The following is a 16666-nucleotide window of genomic DNA, read 5'->3' as shown; positions in this document are numbered from 1 at the left end:
ATAAATACTAAAACATGAAAATTAATTCACTTTTAAAAGAGTATATGCTAACCAAATATGGCATATGCCAAACCAATGACCTTACATGGTAGTCAACAACTACATTTGTATTTGAAAAAGCAATGCACATCACTACATCTTCTGAAATACATCCTTGTATACAATGTTTGTGGTCATATCCCTATCCTTTTCATCCAATAAGACTTTCACACCATGTGAAGATTTTACCCTTGAAAATGTAATACACAACTGACCATGGGTAAATACTGGCGCTCTTAAATAAAGCCAAATCATGGATAGAGTATGTCGCTGTGACTTGTTGATCATCATAGCAAATGCCAATCGGATGGGAAACTCCCTCCGTTTTATAATAAATAGCAGTTGTATAGCATTGGAAATAAAAATAAACTTAGGAATAAAAACTTATTCAACTACATTGGTCCCTATTATTATCTCAGCATCTATCACTTTTCTCTTACATATCAACCGTATACCATTACACATACCCTTTCTTGGGTTTAGGTTTCTAAAAAGAATAACATGTATATTTATCTTTAGCAACAATAAATGGGAAAGAAATTTGCCTCCAGGTTCTAATGTATTTAAATACTCAACAGAGTACAAAAATGAGTTATCTGTCTCTACAATTGAATTTCCACGATACAAGTATAGCCCACTCACTAAAATGCAATGTATAATCACCCATATTTAACACCTCACTATAGACACTATCAATCAAGGTTCTTGAAGAATGTCCCTTTAACACCATGCCATGTGGAACAAGCAACCTATCACAATTTTCGATAATGCTCACTCCATCCCCTATTCCTTGAATCCAACAAATTAATACATTGTCCACTACATTATCTATTGTTGACACTCATATATTCTTAGATAGCCTTAACACCCTCACACAACGCCACAAATCAGAATAACACGGTGCAGCATTAACAATATCCTCACGTGTTCCCTTTACCATAATTGACAAGGCTTGCCTAAAATCCCCTTCAAACAAAATAACTTTTCCACCGAATGACTTATCACAACTCATAACATCTCTTAAAGTTCTATCAACTACATTAAAGGCATATCAATGGGTCATAGGAGCCTCATTCCACAAAATAAGTTTCAACTATCTCAACAACTAAGTAGGATCACTTTGAACAAGAATGTTGCAGGTGGACCAACTATTTAATTCTATTGGGATTTTAAACTATGAGTGAGCTATGCAACCACCCAGTAGAAGTAAGGCATCAATGCCCCATGATGTTGTTGCCAATGCTATATAACCACCACTGTGTAGCTTCGCAAGTGAACACTTATATAAAAAATGTCTTCCTAGACCCACTCAGGCCAGCCAAAAAGAATATATTCCTAGTATTTATATCAATAGAATCCACAACTCACTAAAGGCAATTATTTATCCCTCATTCAACATTGCCTCCATAGATTCAGAAACCCTATGTTGTTCCAATGTATTGTATGCACAAAAGGGGGTTAGTATCTAGCTGAGAGTTTGGTTGATGAGGCTAAGATTGCTCGCCTAAGCACTTTAAAATATGCAAGACAATATGAACTTATAAGTTTCATCATAAGTATGTCTTCCTCCTTAGTTGCGGTAGTTTATCTAATGACTCAATTGTTGTAGTAGGGTATGAAATCTAGTAACATTCATTTGAAATGGCAAGAATGGCAGTCAACAACTCCTCTAGCAAATCACAGGCTCATGGTCATCCCCAAGCCCCCAAAGCAATACCCACATATCATTTATCAATAGATTCATTAACGTGCTTGTCTCATCGATAATTGTTAAAAGCACCCTTACTTTACTACCTAGATCAGTCGAGACACTTGCTGAAGAACACTCTAGGTATGCTTTCTCTCATACACAATACCATATAAACCTTTAGCGTGTTCGTGTAACTTTGTTGAGTACATGGCAAGTGCATGATCAACACGCATGCATAACCCCATTTGTATTTCCATTAACTCATTTATCTTGGTTTCAAGATTTTTAAAGTTTGAAGAACTTGAAGTAGTCCTTGTGTTTCTTCGAACCCTTGTAGTTCTTTTACGTTTAGCAATATGCATTCCTTGTCCCCTTATCACCTCTTTCATTTTTTGCACATTCATTCTATTAGAGCCCACATTTTGGCTACAGCAAAATTTACAAATGACTATCTCCAAAAAAACATATAGCATTTTGATGTAAAGCATAATTAAAACAACTATCTTCTATACCCATGCAAATGGCTCCAAGCTAGTAAGCATTGAAGTGATGATGTCATGGTCGTTTTGTCTGATTCTATTGAATCCACTACATTCAATTGAGTTGAAAGCACCATGTTTGAACAAGGCCTTCTTTAACCTGTAGACTTGTCCATCTGAAGATCCAAAGCCAGGAGGCTGCTCGACATAGATCTCCTCCTTCAAATCACCATTAAGGAAGGCTGGCTTCACATCCAACTGGTAGACAGGCCATCTCCTATGGCCAGCCAAGGCAAGAACAGCTCGAATAGTCGCCATACGAGCAGTGGGAGCAAAAGTGTCATGACAATCAATCCCTGGGCGCTGTGCAAAACTTTTAGCAGCAAGGCGAGCCTTATGCTTGTCCAAAGAACCGTCGCTAAGGTACTTGGTCTTGAAGACCCATTTGACGCCAATCACCTTCTTATTCGAGGGGCGAGTCACGAGATACCAAGTGCCATTCCTCTCAATAGCCTCCAACTCGGCTTCCATAGCTTTCTTCCATGGTGCGGACTGTAAAGCCTCCTTCACGGAGGTGGGCTCTCGATCCTGCATGGCTTCACTTTGTTCCATGACCACACGAAACCTTCAATAGAATATAAGAGTCACACAATAAACAAATCTCAAAGCTATTCAAGACATAAGCAATACGCACATTTGCAACTACAAACCCTAAATCGAAGGTGTCCTCAACTCAAAGGCAAAAGAAGCCATGCATGAGCACATCCGTACATGGCATTGTTCACATCTATACATATATATATATTATTGAGAGAAAAGAAGGTGTCCTAGATGAGAAGGTATCCAAGTCTCAAAAGTGCAAGAATAACAATGCATTAGTTTCAACATAGTCATGCATGCCTAGTAAGGTGAAAGAAGGCTATTTAACACTTAATAAATAGTTCAACGATTGATGACCTACCGTTGATGTGTATATCATGTAATAAGAGCATTCCATAGGACTACATTTTGAGATGAAAGCACATCAAATACTTCTTGGTGCTATTATCAATAATGCTCTTATCTATTTAATTGTATATCTACACCTAACCATTCAATGAACCAAGATTCTAGCATGCCATGCACACAAAGCTACACGTACAAAAGCATCACCATCCAAAAAATCCCTAGCCAATTAACAAAACAAAACAAATAAAAGGATGCCCACAACAAACTCCATGGCAATAACTTTTGTAAGCCAATCTAAAAATTGAATATGTCCTAGACTAAAAGGAAAAACTCAAAGCTATATATTTATATTTAAATTAAATGAGAGAGCAAGAGAGATGTGCTTTGGTTGCCAGTTTAAACTATACAAAGCATCCGCTCTATGTATCTAATCTAATGTAACTTATGAAAGCACTTTAGTCAAATTGTATCCATCATGGTCAATGAAACTCTTTATTATTATAAGCTTTAAAGTGGAAATGTTACAAACTCATGGGTGCATCATTACCTACTTCTAGAACACCTAAAGATTCAATCCTTGCAAAAGAAATGAGCATGGCAACACATCAATCAATTATTTAAGAATACAATGGTAGAGTTTTAAGCATATGACTTTTCAAAAATAAATTCAATTGCAAACCTTGACTTCGCTTTTCAAGTGTGATATCACTTCTCCACTTCAAAGCCTTGCAACATTCCTTTTTTGTCTCTCCCTCTTTAACTAGCTAACCAACTAACCAGTCCAATAACTAACTAACTAACTAACCAAGATAACTGATCTACTCTCTCTCTCTCTCTCTCTCTCTCTCTCTCTCTCTCTCTCCAACCAACCTCTCTCTCTAACTTTTATTTTCTATCATCTCCTTGTTTCCTCTCTCTCCCTCTCATTATAAAATTTATAAAATTCGTAAATAGAGAATGAGAGAGAGAGAGAGAGAGAGAGGAGAAGAATGAGAGAGTAAGAGAGAGAGAAGAGAGAGAGAGAGATAGAGAGAGAGAAGGAGAGAGAGACTAACCTACTAGCAAAACCAACTAACCTATTAACAAAACCGACACTAAAACAAATCTCTCTCTCTCTCTCTCTCTCTCTCTCTCTCTCTCTCTCTCTCTCTCTAACTAAACTAATAACAAATAAACTACAAATATAAAAAAATTTACAACATGGAAGAGAGAGAGAGAGAGAGAGAGAGATCACTAACCTAGACTATAATCATCAAAAACTACCTAAAAGATCAATCCTCACAAACAAAACTCGTTTGCTCACAAACATGCAACCAAAAGACCAAAAAAGAGTAATACAATAAATTAAAATGTACAAAGAAAACCAATCTACAATCTCTTTTTCAACCCTAGTGCAAAGAAAGTAAAAATGAATATTAAAAAGATGCAGGCAAAGCGAAAAAAGGTAGTCTGATTGAAGAAATGGGAGGAGAAAATGCCAAAAGAGCAAGGGCAACCTAACAAGTTCAAGGCAAGTGCAAAAGAGGAAAGACGCATCTTGAATTTTTGTAAGAGAGTGCTAGGCTTCCTCTTGTGCAATTTGTAAATGTAGACACGCATGGGTGAAGCCACAATGTAAATAGGAAGGGAATAGGAAAAGATGACCTAGGCTAAAATGGCTAGTCATGTAAAAAAGAAATGGGTGCCCAAAGGGGATTAGGGTTTGTATAAAAGGCAAAAAGTGAATGAAGAAGCTCATTCTTGTGTGTGGCGAAAACTAGCTCTCCTCCTCCTCCATCTTCTTCTTGTTCTTGCTTGCTTTTCCTTGTGTGTGGCAGAGGGAGTGTGAGGGAGTGAGTGTGTGAAGGTGAGGAACCGTGGTGAAGAAGCTCTCCATCTTTTTCTCTCTTTTTTTTCTCTTGTATTTTCTTCTCTTGTCTGGTGCAAGGCAATGGAGCATGGAGCATGGAGATTGAGGATCAAGCTTGCTTGAGCTTGCACCTTGGATCGTGGAGCTACCGAAGTGCTTGAGGGAGGAGGCAAGCTCCACGAAGTGCTTGAGGGAGGAGGCAACTCGATTGAGCATGAAAGTAAGCTCACTATACTTGTAGGTGTGAGAGTGCGCATGACTATGTGAGAGGTAGCCATTGCACTGGGCTTGAAATGCTTGAAACAATAAGTGATCCGTGGGTCTTGGCAGTTGAGCGTGAGCTCCCACATTTTACTTCAATTGCCAGGACCAACGGATTTAGGCTTTGAATGCTTGTGCACTCTGAATCGAGCATTGAAGTAGGGCTTGCCCCGAACCAGAGCTTGAGATAGGTAGGAAGTGAGGGACTTCAAGAGGTATTTGATCTCCTTTGCAAGTAAGTTTTTTGGTTTTTTGGATTTAAGTGAGTAGATTTGATTAGTGTAAGTGGTTGCTTGTGATTTGGATGCATTTAAGTGAGGGAAAAACATAGAAAAAAGAGAAATGCATAGTAGGGTTTTTGTTGTAATACCATGCCCAAAATAGGGAAAAAAATAGGAAAAATAGACCTTCAAGGCATTAAGATGGCAAAGAGAGATAAGGGGGAGGTAAAAGACTAAGGAAAGAGAGGTTTAAGAAGCCAACTAGCATCTGAGTGCATATAACATTGAGGATTGTTTTACACAACAAGGAATTCACATAAGATAAGATAAGCTGAATGAATCCATTAGTAGGAGGAGACCCGAGACATCGAATAGTGGCCCCAAGGACACCAATCAGCGAATACTGAGAGACTTAAATAATCAAGTTTCTTAGGGAGTAACAACGATAGGCACGATTAGGGATGCAGCTTTACCCGACTTAATCAATTTGATCGACACCTTAGTTGCTTAAGAGACCGGCAACATGTTAGGAGCCAATACCAATCCTAAAAATAACATGCTTAACTTGGGAGAATTTCTAGTCAATGTTTAGGAAATGATAACCTGGTATGATCCACAAACTAAAATGAAGCATCATAGTAGACTAGCTGAGGACATTATAGCTGACCTCGAGGAAGAGTGAAAGTTTGCAAGGAAAGCACTGTAGGGCATAGTTGCCTACAACCAAGAGTAGCGAGCTCAAAGGCTGAGACAAGACATAGAAATGCGCCAAGTCCAACACATCTTAATGCTTGCCAACCGAAATAGGATAGGACCAAATGCTGAGAGGGAGAGAGCACTAAAGGCGGATCTTACCCTAAGCAAGCTTCTCACGAAGCAATTGTTAGACAATACGGTTGTAGAGCAGAGGAGAGCAACCCTGGCAACTTTGATGGTAGTAGGATTGGGAATCACCTTGAATTCTAAGAGCTAGACTAAGATACTTGTGGTTGCTAAGCAACTTAACAAGTATTAGCCCGACAATGACCCGTATAGCTTTGTGGAGCAGTTTGAGTAAGTATGCGAGGCGAATGGCCTCACAAATCTAGCTCAACACACACAAGCTTTGGGACTTTGCCTAGGAGACAAAGGACGAACGTGGTACACTGGTCTAAACAATGCCAAACACAATAACTTTAATAACCTCAAGAGTCTCTTCATCAAGAGATTCTCTGAGCAGGACACTCTGACAACCTCATCGTCAGGTTGATGAAAGCAAATCAAAAGGACAAGGGGGATATTGGAGACTATGTTACCCATGTGTGGAGTCTCTTTAAGAGAATCCTAGCCGCGGAGTGACCTAGCAAATGAGCAGTCTCCACCATGTTCATAAGCGGAATTCGAAGGGAAGAGCTTACAAGGCCTTGGTGAGCAACTCAAACCTACAAAGGAACGTCCTAGCTAGTGTCTTTGAAGAAGCCATACAAGTGGATGACTTGCTCAAGGAGAGAAGCTTAAGGCCCACAAATTGAGATAACATTGCCTCTAGAACCTCAGAAAGAGCTACGATTGTGAGTGAAAGATCTAGCCAAAGCACCTAAAACAAGGAAAAGAGTGTCAACAACCAGAGCCAAGAATTGGTGGACGTGAAGTTAGAGCTGGCTAGGCTTCAAAATATGATGAGAAGGCCTCCATGAACTCACATGGAATACATGCATTGTGGAGGAAACCACCTTCTTATCTAGTGTATGGATCCTAGATCCACAACTTTTACCAGCTGTAGCAAGTTTGTCCATGATGCAATGCATTGCCGATTATTGAGGCGATTGCCATACTCACAGCCATACAATCAGCCTTACTACCTAGGAAATAGATTGTCAATTTTGGAAGGGGAGCTCCATTAGCTCTCCCAGCACCCAATGATTCAAAGTGAGTAGTCCCTAGGATGGATATAAACCCCACAGGGATACCTAGACCACTTGGACCCATCATGACCCATCCCACTGAGCAATGCTCCGATACATTACATTGAGGAAATGAACAAGAATGAAGCATATGTGAACCCTTACATCTCATAGGATGAAGAGGGTAATCCCATCTTGATGGATTTCAGACCAATGTCGGTGTGATGGCATTGGGTAGGGGAAGAGGTAGAGGTCTAGGAGGACAAAACCAGGAACCCATCGCATACTAGACTTGCGGTCACGTAGGACACATCTCATCTCAATGCCCTAAAAGGGAGCAAGCTAATCAAGAGAGGGCCGACCTGAGATGCCCTGAGTATAAGATCACACACTTGTACACTAAAAGTGCCCTAGGCAAAAACCTTCAACTAGCTCTCGGCTATCATGCTATCCATAACATTGGGGTTGTTTGGAGTTGAGACACTTGATGGTGAAGCCATGCCAATTCTGTTGAATATCATGACTTGAGCATAGGCAAAGTAGGCCAATATTTCATTACCCATACCTAGCAACCTTGATGCAACTTCAATAGGGAAGAGACATCGTAGAAGGAGAAAGAGGACTGAGACAAAGATTACACTTAAGATAGATAGTGCCACCACGTTACCAAAGGGGAAGCAAGTCACAGAGGTAGAAGCAGAGACGTCTGCTCTTAAGACAACAGAAAAGGAAAGTGCCAAGATTGGAGAATATCTTGATCCGAGGCACCAATTAGAAGTGGTTGATAAGGTCAAGGAGTGGGCGGGAGAAGCCCACTCCCAAGCATAGCTAAAGGATGCAAAATCCATTATTGAAGATGAGATCGATGAGCTCTCTAGTGTGAGCACACCAAATTTTCCTACTCGATTAAGATCAAAAGATGCGTCCACACCCCACCTAGCACCACATAGACAGAGCCTAGACACCACAGATATGTAGATTTGGAAAAAGAGTATACAGCCTAATGAAAAGTAGGCAGCTGGCAACTTGCTCACGACATTGAGATAAGCCCCTGTGACTCTACCTTTGGGAGAATTGCTTAGGCAGAATCCAACCTTATGGTGGAAACTGCTAAAGCAGTGGGTAGAAAGACCAAATGAGCTTGGCGACTGACTTTGCCCGACCATGCAAATATGTACTTAACCCTAAGCTCAATGCCTAAGTCCTTACATGTGAATGCTTTTTGGAAAGGCATGAAAATGCATGCAATCCTAGCTATCGTAGCATTAGGGAATGCCACAAGAAAGGGATCGTAGTAGACATAGGAGCATGAGTCAATGTACTTAGCCATGCAGTCCTAACAAGCTTGAGGTAACCCACCTTTGGAGACTGTAAGGTTTAATGTCATGTTGGCCAATAAAATGAAAGTTAGACTATTTGGAATACTAAAAGACTAGCCCTTGAAAATAGCAAGAGTCTAATTCTCAATGAACTTGAAAGTCATGAAGGGAGTGGACTACAACATCTTGCTAGGCCGACCCTAGATGGAAAATGCACGAGTGATAGAAGATTGGGGCAATGGTCTCATGTTCTTAGGCAACAGATTGGAGGCTATAACAACCGAGATGAATACATGGAAGACCACATCGATTGACCTAGATGCCATCTCCGCTAACTTGAAAGGAGATTCACAAGTTAGGATACGAGTCACTAATGAAGTATATCCCTTGCCCTGAGGGACAAGTAGGATTGGATGCATGTGCTAGCCACCATCAACCTGCCATTCTTAGATGATGAAGAGGATTATAAGTAGGTTTGTTATGGCCTATCAAGACCATAACAGAAAATGTAGGAAACATCAAACTACGTGAAACAACTAGGTTACTGCAGAAAACTTCCTAACATGATTTACAGCCATTTCACACATTCATTCTTCAGGATCACTATGCAAACATGACCTACATATTACATACATCAACGCAGAACTAATGTCCTGAAAACCATCACGATTCTTTATCATCAAGACCACTCCTGATCAAATAACTTGAAATAGACGGCGTAAAAATTCAAGAAACGGGTACATAGTGATAGAACTAGAGATGAGCGACCAAAATCTGGCACTGTCCTAAAGCACATCACATTCCTGATCACGTAGGATCTCAAAAGGTGCAATTTCCTGAACGTCAGGAAAACTCCTGAATGTCACGTAAAAAACTTCATATGACATTTTGAGTCACTTTACGCATGTTGGTTCTACATGTATACTAGTACTAAGGTATAAAATTACTAATAGCAAGTGCAATTCAAGCCTCAACACTTGGCACAACCCGGTGGATGACTAGGACATGTAGTCAAGACTCGAACCCACAAGCATGCAACTATCTAACTAAAAGTATACAAACTAAATATGATAATGAGTAACTCAAAGAATACATTTATGCCTTGCCAGAGGCCTTGCACCCCTTGCCAAGCCACATTGAGCGACCATGGGTAGAGCCCCTCTAGGATACTCAAAGCCCTCTGATGCAATTGCATAATTGATTCTAAGAGTCAACAAAGTGCACTACAGTATATCATGATAAAAAAATAAGAAATACATCAAAGGCAACTAATAAAAAGAACTAGGAGTGTAAAGAATGATGTCTCTACAAGTAGACAGTCTACACACCAAACCATCAACAACATGATCTCAACAACTACGTGACCCATAGCATTAATTTCTCCATGCACCTCATGAATAACTTCCTGCAACATAGCATCCTTGTCCATCATCGGAAAATTCTTTTGTTGTAATAAAGATGCCACATAATCATCACTCTTTCTCTTCTCTTCCAATGCATTCTCTAACTTGGCAGTAAGATCCATATTCACAGCTTGCAAATCAGATACCTGCTGAACCAATGAATTCTTTTCATGAATCGGTGCATCATACTCAGCTGACACAAAAACATCCTTAACCATGTGATATGGTCTAGAAACCATATTCTCAAATTGCCCAAACATAACCTGCCAAGTATTTTTAACATTAGTAATCAAAGCATGCCGAATCTCATAAAATTCAGACTTAAGTACTATAGAAGCATCAACATCCACTTCCAAATTCTGCAATATTTGCTCTTCAACATTTTTAAGAGGCTTAAACCTCTCCATCAGCATCTTATGTTCAACCTGCAACCCAGCATGCATATCCACAAAATTTTGCATTCCTTGCATACATTTATCCTTCAATTCACGAGTCCATCTTTCAAACAATGCTATTGACATCTTCTGCTTATCCAGTAACTGCTCCAAATCTGCAAATCTTACAAGGTACTCAGTTTGCAATGAATCATATTCAACTTGCTTCACCTACAAGTGTTTGGACAACACATCACACTTCTTCTGTTGAATATCCAAATGAAACTTTACATGTTTAAGTTCAACAGTTGTTTGAACATTATTCTTTTCAATCTGCTCAAAATATAGCATCACTTTCTTCATCATATTCAATGCATCTAACAAACTACTAAATTCAGCACCACCAACCTAAGAGTGAGCTGAATCAAATGGAACATGTATCTTATCAACATCCACATGCTCACCAACAATCGCAGATTCTACAGGAACCTGAATGTCTGCAGAAATATCATGCTGCTTAATAGCAGATCCATGCATACTTCGTAGCCATATTTTGCCAATTTTCTATTTCTTTTTTGAATGCTCATGGCCCTCAGTTCTAACAATACTTGCATTTTTCTGGTTCCCATGAGTAACCACATCAGCCAAAGAGACATCTTGATGATTTCTTTTAACAGTTTCCAATGCAACCTTGCGAGCATATTCTTTGTCATAGCCAACCTCGACTAAATCCCTGTAAATAGCTTTTTGGTGGTCATCACCTGCAAAAAGGCAATCACTATCATCATCCTTTTTTATAGTATCAAAACCTACATTTTGACCATCAACATGCACTGCATCACCTTCTGTAGACAATGGTTTCAAACCATACAAAGTGTCCAAAGCAACATCAGGATACTGTGATTGAGCATATTCATAGAGTGTAGCTAAATAACACCCCATTCGAGATTTTTGAAAAACCTTTTTAGGCCTTGATATCTTAATCTGAGCCATTAGTCGATCTAGCATCAATCCTGCCCAATTTGGTATGCCAATGTTCTCTACATAGTAAATAACTCCATAAGTTTCCCCAGCTATACTATTGGTTTTAATAAACATCATGAAGCATTCCATGAATCAATGCGGCTGCAACTTCCTCACAGCATCAATTCTTTTCAAAACATAGGCATTTCTAGGACTAGCAGGGTCCCCAAATGCATGGTACATCTGCTCTTCACTGCACCTCCACAATGTCGGATTGCCATTCATGGGGAGTGCAAACACTCGGGTAATAACAGTTGTGGTTAAATCTATACGGCCTGCAATCATACCTTGCATTTGTCTCAACACATCCAACTGTGTTGATGCATGACCATTCGCTGCCCATTGAGACCATGGTAGACATGCAAATGCATATAGGCCAATGCTTTGCAGCTAACCATTGTGAACCTTGTCCTCAAGATCAAGCACTAACGTAGAGTCAATAAAGGGAGTACTCACAGCGTTGGGACTTGACATCTGCGACCCCTACTTCGGTGTTAATTCGTCATCCTTATGTCACACAAGTTGGTCATCATCAAACACATCATACTCCTCCTCCTCTTCTTCCAGCCGAGCATGCTTTGGTAATTCTAGCTTCTGTGCAGAGCTTTGATGCGTGTGCATCATGGTGGCAAAAGCAAGGCGCGAAACACATGATGAGGGAGAAGGAAAAAAACAGTAAAAGACCCTATGTCCTTCTCCATTTCAAAAGGGAAGTTCAAGTCATCTTCGAGTGACCCTTCATTTGTGCCAATTGTCATGTCAGAAGTATGCAATAGTGACCTTTCACACATGCAACCCTAAAACACTGAGTCATTTGCCCCCATAGGAAAAATTAAATTAACCAGTGCATAATAAGGTTGCACTAGCCTTTTCAACCTAAAACATTAACTGCAGGTTTCAAGATATTGCCCTGCAAATTTTTCAGCAGAAATGTATCTTGTCCAAGATCTTCATGAATGATAAATGGTTCAGCATACTGAAGCTTTAGTTTACCTGGGAATTTTCCCAATCAAAAATTGTAAACAACAACCCAATCACCCAAGCCTGTCTCCTTTGCTGTGTGATTCCCGCCACATAGGTAGCTAACACCGTGTCTTCCTCCAACTTCAAGAGCTGTTCCATTCGATGCTGCACTGATTGTTCATGATCCAATTTGTGTTCAACAGCAACTCTTAAACTTGGGACCACAAACTCCATAGGGACCGACTTCTAATCCATACACCAACCTGAAAGGTGTAAGTTCAGTTGTCACCTTGTATGCATTCCTAAAAGCCCACAATACAGAATCCAACTTTACATCCCAATCCATCCTATTATCCTCAACAATTTTCTTCAGGATATAGAGTAAGATCTTGTTGGAACTCTTAGCTTGACCATTAGCGTGAGGATGGTATGGAGTCGACTTCTTATGAAGAATCATGTGCCTAATAGTCGGGTCCCGAATAACCCGATTCAAAAAATGCTTACCCCTATCACTGACCAACTCAATGGGGCATCCAAACTTGGTCATGATGTTAGTATACAAAAACTTGGCCACACTAATAGCTTTATTATCCTTCAAGGCTTGAGCTTCCACCCATTTTGTGGCATAATTAGTGCAAACCAAAATATATCTATTACTTGTCCTTTTGGCAACTGGCTTAATGGGTCCAACAAAATCTATTCCCCATTTTTGAAATGGTTCAAGTGGTAATACAATATGATCTTGCATTCTACCCTTGTCAAGAGGTTGACCCTCCCTTAGGCATTGCAAACACTCTCTAGAAAAATGACCTCATGATAGTTCGGAATGAGCTTCATGAAGAATTGCTGGTTGCTCAAATTTAGGAACACACCTCTGTAAAACATTATCAACTCCTCTTCTGTACAAAAGATTCGCAATAACCTGAAATGACAGACTCTTCAATGCCAATCTTTTCCTTTGATTTTTTGTAAAGTGTGCAGGCATCACTCCATCTTGTAAAAAATGCAACAGCTGATCATAATAGGAGTCAGAATCTATTACCTGAATTTCAAAAAGTTCAACATCAGGAAGCTGATTAGGAACCCCTGCCTCCATATCATCACTATCTAGTCGGCTGAGATAATCAGCTATAGCATGTTCTTTCCCAGGAGTATGGATAACTTTGAAATCAAATTCCTGCAACAGCAACATCCATTTGGCCAATCTTCCAGTCAACTGAGGTTTGTTGATCAGGAACAAGAGTGCCTGATGGTCCACATGAAATATGACTTGATTCCCAAGCAAATAATGTTTGAATTTCTAAACTGAATACACCATACTGAGTGCTTCTCTTTCAATTATTGAATAATTCTTTTCAGCAGTACTCAATCTCTGACTTGCATAATAAATAGGCCTATACCATCCACATACTTTGTCTTGTATCAACACAACTCCCACAACAAGTTCAGAAGCATCAACAAAAATATGGAAAGGCAAATCCCATGTCGCAGGTTGCAATATAGGAGCTATAACGAGCATTTTCTTGAGGACATTGAAAGCTTTATCATGATCTCCCCTCTAGACAAACTGCATCCCCTTTTTAGTTAAAGTAGTAAGAGCAGCACAAATATGGGATAGATACCTTAAGTACCTACTATGCCACTTCACTTTTCCAACAAACCTCACAACTTCTTGCACATTGGCTGGAATTTTGGCTCTCTGTACAGTTGCAATATTTCTTGGATCGATGGATGTACCTTCCTCAGATAGAATATGACCTAAGAGCACACCTCTCTTTGCTACAAACAGTGACTTGAAAGGATTTAAGGACATACCAAATTTTCTACATCTCTCAAAGCATAACCTAAGGTGTTGGAGATGCTCTTTCCTAGTGCCAAAAACACATAAATAATCAATAAACACCCTCATAAAGGTTGTTAGATACGGCTTAAACGTCTTATGGACAGCTCCTTAAAACTCAGGAGGCCCATTTTTTAACCCAAAATTCATGATCGTACTAGCATATGCTCCCCACTCAGTGATGAGGGCTGTCTTATCCATATCTTTTGGATGCATCCTTATTTGATTGTAGCCTGAAAAACCATCCAGAAAACTATACATTTCATGGCCAGCCACATCATCAAGAAGGGAATCAACAAAAGGGATAGGGAAAGGATCCGTAATAGTGGTTGCATTCAATTTTCTATAATCCACACAAACCCCGATCTTTCCATTCTTTTTAGGCACCACCACTATCGTGGATAACCAAGTGACCTCATTTATAGGTTTAATGAATCCAACCCTCAAGAGCTTGTCAATTTCTTCCTTGATCTACTTGGCATAATTCAGGATTCATCCTATACCTTTTCTGGATAATTGGCTTGGCATCTTTTTTAAGATTTATTCTATGTTGACAAATAGCTAGATCAAATCCCTTCATATCTGTGTAATCCCAAGCAAAGATATCCTTAAATTCTTTGCACAAATGGATGAGGTTTTTCTTGAAATCTTCTTCCACAAAGATACTGACCTTAATGGGTTGAACCTCCCCTTCAAGATTCAAGTTGACTTCCTGAACCTCATCTTCAGTAATCCTTGTAGATGTTCTCATGGTATGCTCATATCTCAACTCAGCCTAAATAATTGCTTTTTGACCCTTGGTGTCCAGTACTTCAGGGCCATTTCTACATTTATCCACACCAATAAGTCGATTTCCAAGTGTTTTTCACTGAAATTCTTCAAGCCAACTGCTACCCTAGTCCTAAACCGTTTTTTGGGTCTCATTTTTTGACTTGTCCTGAACATTAGGCTTCTCCTGACCTTCAGGTTGCTGTCCTAATTGGTTTCTTCCTGAAATTTGAGTAGCCTAGTGGTCCAAGTTTTTATGTTCAGTAGGTATTGAAGAATCCTGGTACTTCTGAATAATATTATCCACATCAATTTCAAACACTAGAACTACAGAAGGATTTGCTTGAAGAAACATTTCCTCCTCATCATCTTCCACTTCATCTGCCAAATTAATAGTCTAAGCTACCATAGGTCGAGAAGAACTCTTCAGGATTACCTCATTAACTGTTGATAATCTGATCTCTTTCAATCCCCTTGGTATACTTACATAATCATTCCCCCAATCAGTACTTTTCCTTCCTCTTAGTCTTTGATAGACCTAAATCTTTCAACTTCTGCTTCATCTTCTTATCTAGTTTACTCTCCTCTGCTTGTCTTTTAGTTCGGTCCTTTGTTTTCTTCTTTTTAGACTTGGATGGTCTTGATTTTTTCTTCTTCTTCCTATGTTTCTTCCTGCTAGACTCCTCATCATTGGAGTCACTGTAATCATTTTCTGAATCTAAACTGTTCTCACTATCATCATCATCAATATCACTTTCAGATCCTGAATCTAAACATGTATCAGAATTTGATCCTGAAGAATCATAATCTTTATGTGTTTTTGAACGAGAAGTACCCAACCTTCTCTAAACTCTCATAGTAGCCCTAATCATAGTATCCAATGTACCATTTTGTCCCAATTCTACATTAGCAATTGGGTTCCTAATTCTACTCCTCAAGCCCTTAATGAAAAAAGTAATTTGCATCTCCACTGATGGTACCTTAGCATTATTCAACTTGTTCAATAGGTTCCTAAACTTTTGAGCATAATCTTCTACCAACATACTCTTTTGCTTAATCCTCTTGATCTTCCTTAGAATATCCCCCGAGTGTTTATCTTTCTAGAACCTGCCCAAAAATGCATTTTTTAACTCATCATATGTATTAAAGGCTACTGCCATACCATAATTGGAAAACCAATCCATGGCTTTTCCTTGCAGAGTAGTGGTTGCAAACTACTGTTCTTTGACATGATCTCCATACAATTAATTAAATCCACTTGCTGCCCACCTTGTCTCAAACTGAGCCACATGGCAGTTTGGATCTTCCTTCTTCTTGCCTAAAAATTTAGATGCTCTCATGTTTGGGTTGAACATTTGATTTTGATTCATATTGTTTTGCTTGTTGGGCTTCCTCTATGGTGGTAAAGGGTTAAAACTCAAATATTTATTTACTGGAACCCTTACATTCCTTAACATGAATGTCCTTCCTAGCATCGCATGCTGTAATCTTTCAAGTGCATGCCTTGGTGGAGTACCCTGATAGTCAGGAGGCAATATTGCTTCTTCATTATCTAACAAACCTGGTATACTTGAAGGAGTTAGAGGTGTTGGGGGAGACTCTGTAG

The sequence above is a fragment of the Lygodium microphyllum genome, chromosome 7, assembly GCF_053477565.2.
Source record: "Lygodium microphyllum isolate KBCC chromosome 7, Lygodium_microphyllum_v1.1.10, whole genome shotgun sequence".
NCBI classification, from domain to species: domain Eukaryota; kingdom Viridiplantae; phylum Streptophyta; class Polypodiopsida; order Schizaeales; family Lygodiaceae; genus Lygodium; species Lygodium microphyllum.
The sequence above is the reverse complement of the archived record's forward strand: the minus strand, read 5'-3'. Positions refer to the sequence as shown.